Source organism: Rousettus aegyptiacus, unplaced genomic scaffold, assembly GCF_014176215.1.
Source record: "Rousettus aegyptiacus isolate mRouAeg1 unplaced genomic scaffold, mRouAeg1.p scaffold_m13_p_6, whole genome shotgun sequence".
Classification (NCBI taxonomy): Eukaryota; Metazoa; Chordata; class Mammalia; order Chiroptera; family Pteropodidae; genus Rousettus; species Rousettus aegyptiacus.
Window position 1 is genome coordinate 97,291,286 of NW_023416309.1, and position 13,250 is coordinate 97,304,535.

General features: G+C 39.0%; 3 pseudogenes; 1 reads left to right on the plus strand and 2 right to left on the minus strand.

The window, feature by feature from the left end:
• Window positions 1-338: 338 nt before the first annotated feature.
• LOC118603934 lies at window positions 339-4,564 on the minus strand (annotated as a pseudogene).
• A 3,990-nt stretch (window positions 4,565-8,554) lies between these two features.
• LOC118604896 lies at window positions 8,555-8,673 on the minus strand (annotated as a pseudogene).
• A 2,307-nt stretch (window positions 8,674-10,980) lies between these two features.
• LOC118604101 lies at window positions 10,981-11,099 on the plus strand (annotated as a pseudogene).
• The last annotated feature ends 2,151 nt before the right edge of the window (window positions 11,100-13,250 follow it).

Here is a 13,250-nt window from a genome sequence, read left to right on the forward strand (position 1 = left end):
ATTTCATATAAAATAATAAGTTATGATAGAAAAGCCTTTGGAGTATTCCTAGAACTCTGTCCCTTTTTGATTAAAACCTTAAAAAATAAAGCAAAAAAGCCATCTGAAAGTTTTCTGATGGGAAGTGCACTGCCAGGATAAAGGTACAAATTTGGGAGGCCAACCTGAATTTGATTCTTCATCTTATGTCTGCTGTCTCACTTTGAAAAAATTACACAAACTTTGTATTCACTGTCAAATGGAGTAATAATATGTTCCCCATAGGACTGTTGCAAGGTTTGAATGAAATCACAAATTGTAATGCTCTTGGCTCAAACATAGTAGGCACTCAATAAATGTTATTTCTTTTCCATCCACTGCAAGATACACAGAGGTGGAGAACCTGGGTACTTCCATTAATAGAGCTGCCAAATAAAATACAGGACGTTCAGTTAAATTTTAATTTCAGATAAACAATGGACACATTCTTAGTGCAAGTATCTCCCAAATTTTGCATAGGAAATACACTAAAAATTACTTGTTATTTACCTGATATGAAAATTTAACTGAGTGTCTTGTATTTTCCTTTGTTAAATCTGGCAACCTAATTTTTAATGTTTGGGATTTATTACAAAATGAAGAAACACCAAAGCCATGTTATAAAATTAGTAATAAATTTTTAAATATCTGCATTTAATAAGTTCGAATGTCAAACCAAGAAAAAAATGCGATATAACTGCCAGTCACAAGATAATAATAATTATCAATTAACAATTATTAACTCACAGGGCACTACAGGAAGTATGTGGTCTGGTATTGGGCCCTATGCTTAAAGCTGTATAACAAACATCTTCATTTAATTTTGTTTATGTGTCTCTGCAACTGTATCCCAAACTCATTTGGAGATGAGACCAAAGATCTAAATTTGAGGTCCTTTGTGACTGAGGGCTCAGCCAAATGGCCCATTGATCCCTCATGAGAAACCCTATTCACTTTCTGATATAAATAGTAGAAATACTTAGTACTTTATCCTAGAAAAATGTTTCCTTTGTCAAATATGACAGGATCTTTTTCTTGGTTGTAGTTTATGTATTATTCCTTTTTCGATGATGAGAAAAGGCAAAGGAAGCTAATGGGCTGAATGCTACCAAAGGACAAAGTGGCCCAGTTTCTGTAAGGGACTGGACTAGCCACAGCAAAATTTTAATACACCCCAAAGGAGGGCATGTTCTCCTTTCATCCACTTGTACAAAAGAGAATTATAGTGTATGTACTGAAGTTGTCTGTTCATCATATCACAAGTAGTTTTTCAGACCATCGTGTTCATCCTACAAAACCACAAGGTATTAGGAAGGAAGTAACCTAGACAAATCTAAGTGGCTGACCTCAGTGTCGGACACCTTGCCAGATGTACAGATAAAGACAAAACAACAACAACAACAAAAGTATATGTATATATATTTAGGGTTTTCTTTTAAATTACATTTATTAAATGTTGAATAAGTAAAAAAGAATATTCGCAAAATATATGTAAGGAATAAAGAATCATGATGTAATGGATATCCCACCTATCAGTTTTAGAAAAAAAAAATATATATCATCATGACCTCTTAAGTCCCCTGGAGGTCCCCTCTCAGTTCCCCTCATAGGTAACCATTCTCCTGAACTCGTTTTCATAAATTCCCTTGTTTTTCATTATAGTTTTACCACATATGTTTATGTTTCTAATATTTGGATATATCTATGTGCTTAAAAATTAAGAGAAATAGGGCATGCATACAAAATCCTGCATGAATCTATGTGTGTGTGCATGTGTGTGTGTGTGTGTTTAGTTTAAGAAAACAATAATAAAATGAACACTTGTAACTATTACCAGTCCAAGAAAGAACATTATGAAGACCATGTGTACATCTCTTAAATTGCATCTCGTTTCTTCATCCCAGAGATGAATATTACCTGGAATTTTGTATTAACCAGTTTTTGCAGTCAACTATATATAAAACTTACCCTTTTGAATCATTTTTAAGTATACAGTTCAATGGCATTAAGTATATTCACATTGCTTTGCAACCATCACCATCATTCATATCCAGAACTTTTTCATCATCCCAGATGAAACTCTGTATTCAGTAATACTAATTCCCCATCTCCTCATGCCCCCAGGTCCTGGCAACCACGACTTAACTTTCCTTCTCTATGAATTTGACTACTTTAGGTATCCCGTGTAAGTGGAATCATACAATATTTGTCTTTTTATGATTGGCTTATTTAATTTAGCATAAAGTCTTAGAGTTTGTCCATGTTGTAATATGTGTCAGAATTTTCTTTCTCTTAAAGGCCTAATAATTAATCTGTCGAGTGGGAGTGTATTGAATCTGTAGATCAATTTGCAGACACGACATGTTATTGTGTGTCTTACAGTCTATGAACAGAGTATAGCCCTCTATTCATTTTAATAGTTTTGAATATCTGTTAATAGTTTTATCATTTTTCCCCATAGTGGTCTGGCACATCTTTGGTTAGATTTATTCCTAGATACTTCATAATTTTGATCTTATTATAAATGATATCTCTTTTTAAAGTACAATTTCTATTGGTAGATGATGTATACAAAGGCACTTGATTTTTATTTATTGATTTTGCTTCTAGTACACTTGCTTGATAAATTCTCTTATTAATTCAACTAATAATGTAAGATTTTTTGAGATATCAATGTTAACAGTCATATCATCTATGAATAAGGACTTTGTTTCTTTCAGTTCAATTTTTATACTTACTCTTATTCTGATGGTCTCCAGTACAATATTGAAAATCAGCCATCCAGTCTTGTTTCCAGTCTTAAAGGAAATGGTTTTTATTGCCATTATTTTTGCTAATAGTTTTTTTTTTAATATTATGAATGTGGGTTCAATTTTGTCAAAGACTTTCTCCCTTACTCAATGTGGTAAGTTTCATTACATGGTTTTCTTTTTTTCAAAATACTTTATTATGAAAATTTTCCAATGTACATAAAAGTTTAAAGAATAGTACAATGAATACACATATACCTACGACTTAGTACAAAAATTATTAACATTTTACTATTTTTGCTTTATCTATGTATCATATATATGTTACATACATTTTTTTTCTTAACCATTTTAAGGTAACCTGCAAATATCATGACATACCACACATAAAGTACTTTAGCATTCAGCTCCTAAATATAAGAATATTTTCCTCCAAAAACAATATATTATCACACCTAAGAAAATGAATAATCAATTGATTTTTTAATATTAAATCTGCAAGGCATCCCTGGGGTAAATCCAACTTGGTAATAATGTATTATCCTTTAAACATTGCTGGATTCAGTTTACTAATAGTTGTCTTATGATATTTGCATTTATGTTCATGAGTGAGATTGGCATATAATTTTCCTACCCTGTGCTGTCCTTGTAAGGTTTTGGAATGTTGTTTTGGCACTGTTCTGTATGTGTCCATTAAATTAAGATTGCTAATTGTGCTGTTCAAATTTCATAAATCCTTATGGATTTTTTTTTTGCCTAATTGGTTTATTGTTCACCTGAGGGTATTACTATCCGCCTTATGATGATGGATTTTCAGTTTCCTCTTCTAGTCTGTTAGTTTCTGCAGTATATTTTAATCATTATATAGTGATCTCTTCGTATCTAATCATGTTTTTTTTTGCTTTCAAGTATATTTTATCTGATACATAGTTCTATCAGCTTTCTTTTACTTAGCATTTATTTGTTTAGTGTGGCTTTTCCATTCTTTTAATTTCAACCTTTCTGTATCCTTATGTTCTTGGTGAGTTTTTTGTAAACTGTTCAGAGCTTGATTTTTCTCTACTCTGAAGATCTTTTAACAGCTGCATTTATTGCTTTATACTTATTACAGTTATGGATATATTATTATTATTTTAGTTATCTATTTGGTTCTCTATTTTTATGCTTATTTTTCCTCCTCTCTTAACTTATTTTTGATTATTTTTTTTATCACTTTAATCCTCCCTCCCATTAGTTTAGAAGCTAAATATTCTATTCCTAGACTTTTAGTGATTGATAGAAAAATCTATCAGGCATACTTATCTCATCAAAGTCCAAAGTGAATCATTATTCTTTTGCCTTCTTCCAAATACTGTAAGGACCTTAAAATGTATTATTCCAATCAGCCACCTTCTGAGTTGTATGTTCCTGGGTAATGTATTTTAATACCATCTTGTTAGGGTTTTTAAAAATTTTTTTTCCTATAAAGTTTTTATTATGTACAGAGTGGGGAGGGGGCTCAATTATTTTGGCAGCTGCTTTTCTCATGGTGGCCAGCACAGTGTTCAGTTTTCTTGCTTTTTCTTGGCACAAATATATGTCCCCACTGTTTTCTTGATGAACTTGAGGGACTACTTGTCCTTGGAAACCTTGAGTAGCTCCATTTAGGGCAAAGCAGCACATCACTCGGATCATATTTGCAGCTATTTGCTGTGATTGATGGGGCTCCCGAGGCCGCAACTGTACCTAGGCTGCTCACACTTGGTCACCTTGTGGTCTTTGTTGAGGACCGTGACCATGGGGTGGCACAGAGCCATGGCTAGACCTGTAGTGCCCTGGGGGCCAGAAGACAGCAGATACCCTCTTATTAGGTTTTTAATGCCATAGATGTAATAGCTTTATGCAGTCAATAGCAGATAGATTAGATAAAATAGTCTTTATTTGATTAATTATTTTACCACTTTCATCACACTCTTCATTCCTTCCTTTATCTCATTCTTTATGTCTGAGATTACTTTCCTTCTGTCTGGAGTTCATACTTTGGAATTTCATTTGGAGAGGGTCTTTGGTAGCAAACATTTTTAGCTTTATTTGTTTGAAGTTCCTTCTTTTTTATCTTTGTTCTTTACAGATATTTTCAGTGGGTGTAAAATTCTAGGTTATTTTTTTAATCATATTTCTGATAATTCTTGTATCAGAATAATTCAGATAATTCTTGTGAGTCTTTATAAATCTGACACTGATGTTCATGTTTCTGCTACTCTTGCTTATGGTGCCTCATTTCCTTGGGTTTCGTGATTTTTTGTGAGGTTATATGTCTTAAAACTTTATCTGTGGTAATCTAGAGGGGCCTCAGATAAAGGTAGGTTCATCTAGAAAAAAAAAATTGCATTTGCTTCTTCCAGTACTTTATAGACATAGAAACACTTTATATTGAATTCGCTGCTGGGGGCTTTTCAGTCGATCCAACTGATATGAATCCAGGCTGCAAACTTGTGTTAGGGCTAGCTTTTGGTTACACATTTTCAGGAGTTTGTTTCACTTTCACATGGTACTAAGAATCAAGACAAACCATTCTGGTTGCAGATCCTCCAGGTGGAGGGATTAGATTATTTCTAGATTCGCCTTAAAGTGAAAGTACAGCCTTTAGGGCTTCACCTGTCCAGGAGGTTATCTAAGAATCTCCACTCACTCAGAAACTGGGCTTTGTCTCCTATCCTCAGAGCTTTCAGGTCTTGCAAACTGAGAGCTAACTGGTTGGGCAATTCATTTATCTCTGTGGGGTCTTACTGTCATTTGGTTTTGGCTGAATATTCCTTACTTTTATTCATGTTCTTAGAAGAAGATATTTATCCAGAATTTTTAGTTATTTTCAGCAGGGGAGTCAGGATGCCTGGATTCATTATACCAACTGAAATGGAAGTCTGCATTGCTTATTTTTTGATTAATCTTAAAGTTTCTCTTAAAAAATACTCAGGCCTTTGTGCATATTGCTTTCTAAATATTTTTAATCTTTTTATGTTATTCTTTTCTCTCAATACCCTGTCCTTTAAGTATGACATACAGTCACCAAATTTTAGCATGTGAAACTGATATCTTTGGCTGATGATGGATTATGTAATGTTAGGCAGAGAAAAAGATTTTAAGGGCAGCTGAGGTCTGCAATGTTCATGCAGTTTTGGATTATTTTTGTCTCTTGTTTTTTCTTATGGTTTCAAATTCAATTTTGAAATACTCCTGAATATCCCTATTGTTTATTTTCCTCGTTAACATTTCTGGTAAACAGAACAGTTTAATGTTTATCGAAGGAACATTTTTAAGGACAGCATGATCACATTGGATGGTCTCCATTTTCAGCATGTCTGGTTCTGAAGCACATAGTAGACACACTTTGAACATCTGATTCTCCATGTCTCATCAAATAATATGCTTTATTTTTTATAAATGCACCGATTATTGCAGCAAAAGTCAAGAAAACACAGCAAAGAGAAGAGGAGATGTACTCAATTCTTTCTCCATTTCTCAGCTTTTTCTCACTTTCTTTTTCTCACTGTCCTATTTCCTGAAGCCTTCTCTGGCCAGCCTGGAGGAAGCCATCTCTCCTCCCACTGAGAGCAAATAAAAATTGTACTCTTCTTTTCTTACTCCCACTATTATCTTCCCAGGTGATCTGCTTGTCTCAATATTTTCTGAGACATCATGTTCTCCTTTTTTCTCTCCTGCCTCTCTGGCCTCTCCTTCTCACCTCCTTCTCAGGTCTATTCTCTTTACCTAGTCCTTAATTGCCAGTGCTCCTGAAGGCAATGTGAGAGATCATTTTCTCCTCCAAACACTCACCCCCACCCCTGGCTCCAACCACTCCCTTACCTATATCAAAAAGATATATCTCCAGGTCAGCCTCCCCATGAGCTCCGGGTCCCACATTCAACTATCTACTGGGCACCTCCACCTGGATGTCCCATGGGCTTCTCAGACCAAACTGTCTTGAACTCATTTGTCTACTCAACTCCCCACTTCCACCAATATCTGCTTCTCTTCCTGCCTTTGTTCAACTCAAAACCTGGGAATCGCTCTAAACTCTTTTGTTTTCTTACCCCCTTTTTCTTCTAAGGCTAGCCAGTTCTTTATATATTATAAATGTATTATATTTATTACATTATTTCATTGTGTATTCCATTATAAATGCCACTACCCTGGTTCAGATAGGCTCTTCCCCTTTCTTGCCTAACCCCTACATTAACTGGTCTTCCTGTTTCCCATAACATCCTCCTCACATCCTCCTAGAAGCCATTCTCTACACTGCCTCCAGGGATCCTTCAGAGCGATTGTTCTAGAATGCAAATCTGGTATCTTTCTCTACTTAATACCTTTCACTGGTGCTCTCTCCTAAGGACAGAATTAGAATTCCTCAGGGTAGCGAGGTGTGCTCCTCCACCCCTATCTCGGCACACGCCTCTCCTGTACCTTGCTGCACTTACCCCGTGTTCCAGCAGAGTGAGTTGCTCACAGCTCCCAAAAGCTCCAGGCTCTTGCACACCAATCTCCTTTGCTGGGGACACCTTTCCTCTTGTCGCCCACTTCGCAGCCAGCTCATTCTTGTTTATTCTTCCAGACTCAGCTCAACATCATCTCCTCTTGAAAGCCTCCCTTGGATTCTACTCTTCTCCCTCCATTTGAATTAGTGCCCTCCGCTGAGATATGTCCTGGAGCATATCTGTCAGTAGCGTGGAGCTCAGTGTACTGATTTGCAAGCTCCTTGAGGGCAGGAGCTGTTTCCTGTTCTCTTTGGGATCTTTGGTACCTAACATAGTGCCAGCACATTTAATCAATGAGCGTCTCTTGATTAACTTTTTGATCCAGAGTTCTTCGGTTTATTAGGTGTGTGATCTTGGGTGAGTCATTTAACTTCCTGTGTTTTCGTTGAAATGGTAATAATATGCCCATCATAAGGATTAACAGAGATGGAGCATAGAAAATACTTTGTAGATTGCATTTCACTACTTTTCATATGGAAAAATTTATTATTATCATCACTTATGTGCTGCTTTACTGTGTAGGCTTTTTTAGAAAAAAAACGTGCTCTCTTGGTTTTCCCCTCCCTCTCTGGGACCTTGCTCTGCTCCCCGAGATGTCCTGTCTCTTTCCTTTCCCAACTCACTGTTTCCATCTCTTCCACCTACAAATCTGTTCTCGTCTCACCCATTCTGAAAGCCTGTCTTCCTCCAACTCTTACCTCCCCCTCAAGCCGTGATCCTTCCTTTCTTCTCCCATGGCTGCCAAAGAATGTTTTAGCTGGCTGCCTGCTGGCTCTCACCGCCCACTCCTTTCTTACCCAGCACAATCTGGATCTCACTCTCAGTGCCTCACAGTCATTATACCCTCTGAGGGCGCTTGCGACCTTCTGTTGTGGAATCCAGTGGGCTGTTCTTCCGACCTCATCCCGCTGGACCTCTGTAGCATCTGGCCCTGCTGATCACCTCTCGAGCTTGAAAACTCCTCCTCCCTATCCCTCTGCTGCACTTTCCCGTTTTTTCCTTTTCTCTCTCCAACAGTTCCTTGTTCTCTTCCCATAACAATTGGCATTCCTCTCTGCCCTGGGGCCTCTTGTCTTCTCTCTTCTCTGCTAGGTGATTTATCTCACCCACTCCCACAGACACCTTCCAGTTTGTACTTTTATTTTAATTAATTAATTAATTAATTAAGGCAACCCTTGGTTGACCTCACAGATTGCAAGGACCTTGCCAGCTTACAATCCCTTATTATTTATTTATTTACTTTAAATTTTTTAATTTTTTAAAAGTTTTTTATGCCTACAGCACCTGGTCTTCCTAGGTGGTTTCCTATCCAAGGACTAACCAGGCCTGACCCCACTTAGCTTCGGAGATCAGACGGAATCAGGCTTGTTCAGGGTGGCATGGCCATAGACCCAGTCTGTACCTTCCCAGCTTCCTGAGCTCCCTGTGTCCTGCCATTGGCTGGACAGCTACTTTTGATGGCCCTGCTGGAACCTAGTGTAAAGGTGAGGCAAAGATGTAATGTCCACTATAATAAGAAGGTCCTTTCGGACTGATAAACAAAGCAGGCAACTCTATAGAATATATTATATTTCAGCAAGACTTTATTATAGGGTAATTCACTGATGCAAACCTCTATTACAGTACATTTTTTATAGTATAATTTGGGTGCTAATGACAGACAGGACAAAGGGATAAAGAATGCAGTAGTGCCAGGAGACATACCTTCTGGTTGTCTTGTGATAGGCAATTGCTTATAATCGATATTATCATCAGTTTGATATTTATCTTGGTTGTCATGCCATTCTGGCTGCTACTAACAAAAATATTTGTGGCTGCATTTCAAGGAACACAGATAATAACAACTAGAAGGCTTTGATATGCTTGCTAAGGACAGTGAAGTTGGTCAAAGGTCACAGCATGAAACAAAAAATGAAACCTGGTACTCAGAGATAGACTCAGTTTTCTTCACATCTACATCTATACAAACCTGAAACACAGAATGTCCAAAATAAAAATCATCCTTTACTGCCTTTTCCCACCAACTTGCTTCTCCCCTGTTTGTCTTATCACTAATAATGGCCCATCATTCTCTCAGCCATCCTAGATTTCTCACTCTTGCTTTCCTCCCCCATCCAGTTAAGTCCTTATAGATTGCTCTTACTGACATCTGTGGCTCTCACCTTACCATTTCTTCCACCTCCACCCCTGCAGAAAGGCCTTCTCCCCTAAATCATCTCCATAGCCTATCACATTTGGCTATATTTTCCTTCCCTTCTCCATCCCTTCCTCTCTTCTTCCTTCTTTCAACAAATATTTTTTGAGCACCTATTATGTATCAGGCACTGGAGAAACAAATTGATACAGTGCAGGCTCATTCCTCAAGATGTTTAGAGCCAGTAGGACTTATTTCAAGAGGCCCACATTCCAGTAGCAGACATGGATAAGTAAGTAGATAATTACAAAGTGTGTATACCCTGGGCCTTCTAGTTGGTCTCCTGGCTTCCATTTATCCCCTCCATTCCTCCTTTCCAGTCCATATTACTTGCTGTACCAGGCTAAAAATCCAAAGGTATGATGACAATTCTACCAAGGTCCTTCATTAGCTCCCCACTGCCTGCATAAGTAAGTCCTCAGTATGTTTTTATGGGTTTTCACAAAATGCCCCAGTCTGCTCTCCAGAAGCACTCTGCAGTTCTCCCCTTGTTGCCCTTCACCATGGCCCAGCCTCCAGCAGGAGCTCTCGGAAAATGCTCTTGCTTCTGTGCCTATCTTCTTATAGTTCCCTCCCCCACTACCTCTGCCCGTAAAATGCTAACCAAAGGTCCATTTCCAGCCAACACCAGAAGGTGTAACTCTTTCTTGCAACGGTGCCTCAAGCCCACCTTGTCATCCTCGCAGTGCACAGAAAACTGATGATTTGATGAGCAAATCCATATGCTGGAGACACAGAGAGCTGTAGCATCACCCAACTTTCTGGGATTAGCAAGCAAACCTAAGAACTATCACCACCAGCAACAGGAGTTCCATAGTAAGAAGCAGACAGCCCAAAGCAGTTAGGGGACATCTTGGACTGATGGAAGAAAAATACATACGGGACCAAAGCCAGCTACCCTCAGTAAGTGTCGTCACCAATGCCACAGTGAGGAGAAACTAGAGCGTAGAGCCCAGTGTGTGACCTCTATAGTCTATTGTACATGACGTGTAGCGCAAACTACACAGAGTCCTAGGAAACAATCCAAATCTTCAGTGCCACCTCCCCCACCAATGCTTTCCCGATTTCTGCTGCCACACGTTACTGCTATGGCTTTCAACTCCCATGACATGTTATTTTACATCTGCTGTGGCAGTTGATCTGTTTTTGCCTTATAGATCTACTTCTTTTTGTGCTTTGTCTTATCCACCCTTCTGGACTTCCATGCTCCTCGGAATGGTTCAGCAACTGCCATGGCATGGAGTTGCTAAGGGTTTGCGGACTTGAACACAAAGGAACTTCTTCCACTGGAGTATAAAGCGGGAACTATATTCTAGTCGTAGTACCTTCCACAGTGACTCACAGGGTGGCGTGCGCACACACTCTCTCTCTCTCAAGAAATGCTGCTGATAAATTCAGCTCCTGAAGGAATTCTATAGAGTCCCTTCTATAGCATTCCAATTTAGAATGGAATTTTGAACCAAATGGAAATTCAAACCAAAAAAATATCACATAAAAAATTTTAGTCTACAGCCATGCCACCCTGAATGTGCCTGATCCCATCTGATCTCGGAAGCTAAGCAGGGTCAAGCCTGGTTAGTACTTGGATGGGAGACCACCTAGGAATACCAGGTGCTGCAGGCATTAAAAAAAAAAAAGAAAACAAATATAGATATATATATATAAATAAATGTACTCACTTAAAAAAAATTTTTTTAAATAATGCATTAGGTTCCTGGTACATTCAGAAAACCCTAGCTCAGTGTTTGACACATAGTAGATATGTTGAGTAAATGTTAACGTCATTCCTTGCACACATGACAGTTAACAATTTCTAAGCCAGCGCAGCTGAAAAGAGCTAGTTAGGTCACATTTTCTTTAGATAGGTGTTACTGGAGGGTAACAGGTAGGGCCGGGTTGTCCAGCAAGTCCTCATGAGTTTGGCTTCCAGGCAGACACTCCCGGAATTGACAGATAAGGACTATGCTCTCTACACTTCATGCTGAAATGCCACATGCAGCCAGGGAATGCTTAATTCCCCTTTGGGAGTATGTAAATTTTGCAAATTTTTCTAGGCATTTTCTTGGTAATCTCTCACCCAGGGTCATTATTTTGAGGAAGTCAAGAGCACGATTTTGAGTATTCTTATCTTTTAGGGATACATGCTGAACTACTTATTTACAGAAGAAATGACACAGTATCTGATGTTTGCTTCAAAATAACCTGATACAGGAGAAGGGGGTGGGTGTAGAGCTGCAGCAAGAACAGCTGTGTTGATGGTTATCATAATTTTGTGGAGGGTACATGGTGGTTCATGGTACTAGTTCGTGGTGCTTTATGTAAATTAGAAATTTTCCCTAATAAAAATTTTGTTTTGTTGTGGTTTTTAAAGCACAGATTTTATGGCAGGACAGACCTGGGTTCAAACTTCTCTACCATTTTTTGGCTGGGTGATCTTTTCATTTAATTCTTCTGAACCTACTTTCCACATTTCTAAAATGTTGATAAGAATATATCTTGGTTATCTTGGTTCACAAACTTGTGGCACCTAAGATAAAGCACTTAGGGCAAAGCCTGGGGCATAGTTGGCAATCAAATACTACTACAGGTTTACTTGAGCCTAACCAAGCTAGTTATACCAACACTTAGGAACAATCTGCAATCATGGTTGCCAGGGGATGGCTGGCCTACAGTCTTGACCTCATAGGACCTGCCACAGTTACAGGAGATGAAGTAGAACTGGGGATCAAATTATAGGCTCAGACCCTTTACTAAAACTCATAAAAGATGCTTCTTCTTTTATTATTTTTTGATGTTAACAATGGTGATGAGAGGAGGGAAGGGGCAATAGTAAGGTTTGGTGATGCCACTTCTCTTTCTGTAAATATTCCTGGGCTCATGGCTCTGTTGTCACTGTGAGGGGCTGTCGATGTCGATGGGGAGTGAGGAGGTAAGACCAGGAAAGCAGACTCCTTAAGTACAGTGTCCAGGCGCTCTCATTTGCAGATCCTTCCTCTAGTTTTCTGTCCTGGACTTTCATCCATTAGCAGGCAGCTAGAATTTCCCAGACTGTCCTAGGACTCAGGGTTCTGTCTACCTGGGCACATTTTCAGGCTCCAGCTGGCAAGGCAACCCTATGGATTTTTGCAGAGGAGCAGGTGCTGGAATAAGGAGAGTGAGATCACAGGGAATTCATTAGCATCCCAGATTCTTCCTCTTCTTCTCTCTACGCCTTTTTCCACTAACCCAGCAATTTCTTTTTCCCCCTTAGACTAGCTGAGAGAATCTGTCAAAGCCAGGCCAGGAGTTTGCCTTCTCTGGTGTCTTTTCTAAGAAGACAGTGTTCAGCCCTCACCAGATGGGAACCTGTCGGTGCAGCAGGAAGATAATTATCCTTTCAGTGGTGGGAGGCCTTACCATGAATGGAAATTCAGGCATTTGCTGCAGCTGTGACCCCACAGCCACATGGGGAAGCAGTGCATGCCAAGCAAGCAAGATTTAGCTGGGTCAGTCTGCAGTAAGTGCTTGGCGGTAGATTTGGGAAGAGGTAGGTGTAGGAAAGATTGGGGCTCTCTTTCCCTATGAAACAGTGAGGATCTTGCTGGACCTGCACCCAAGGTCTCTTTTTAGACACCAGCAGAAGCCAGCCCACCCTTTCCACCCAGCTCAAGTGGGCTGCCTCCTCTAGGAGGTTCCAGAACTCAAGGACAAAACTTAGGATGGACAGATTTCTCCTTATTTAATGGAGGAAAATCCTAATAACCAGGTGTCCAAAATTGGGACATGCTGCCTAGT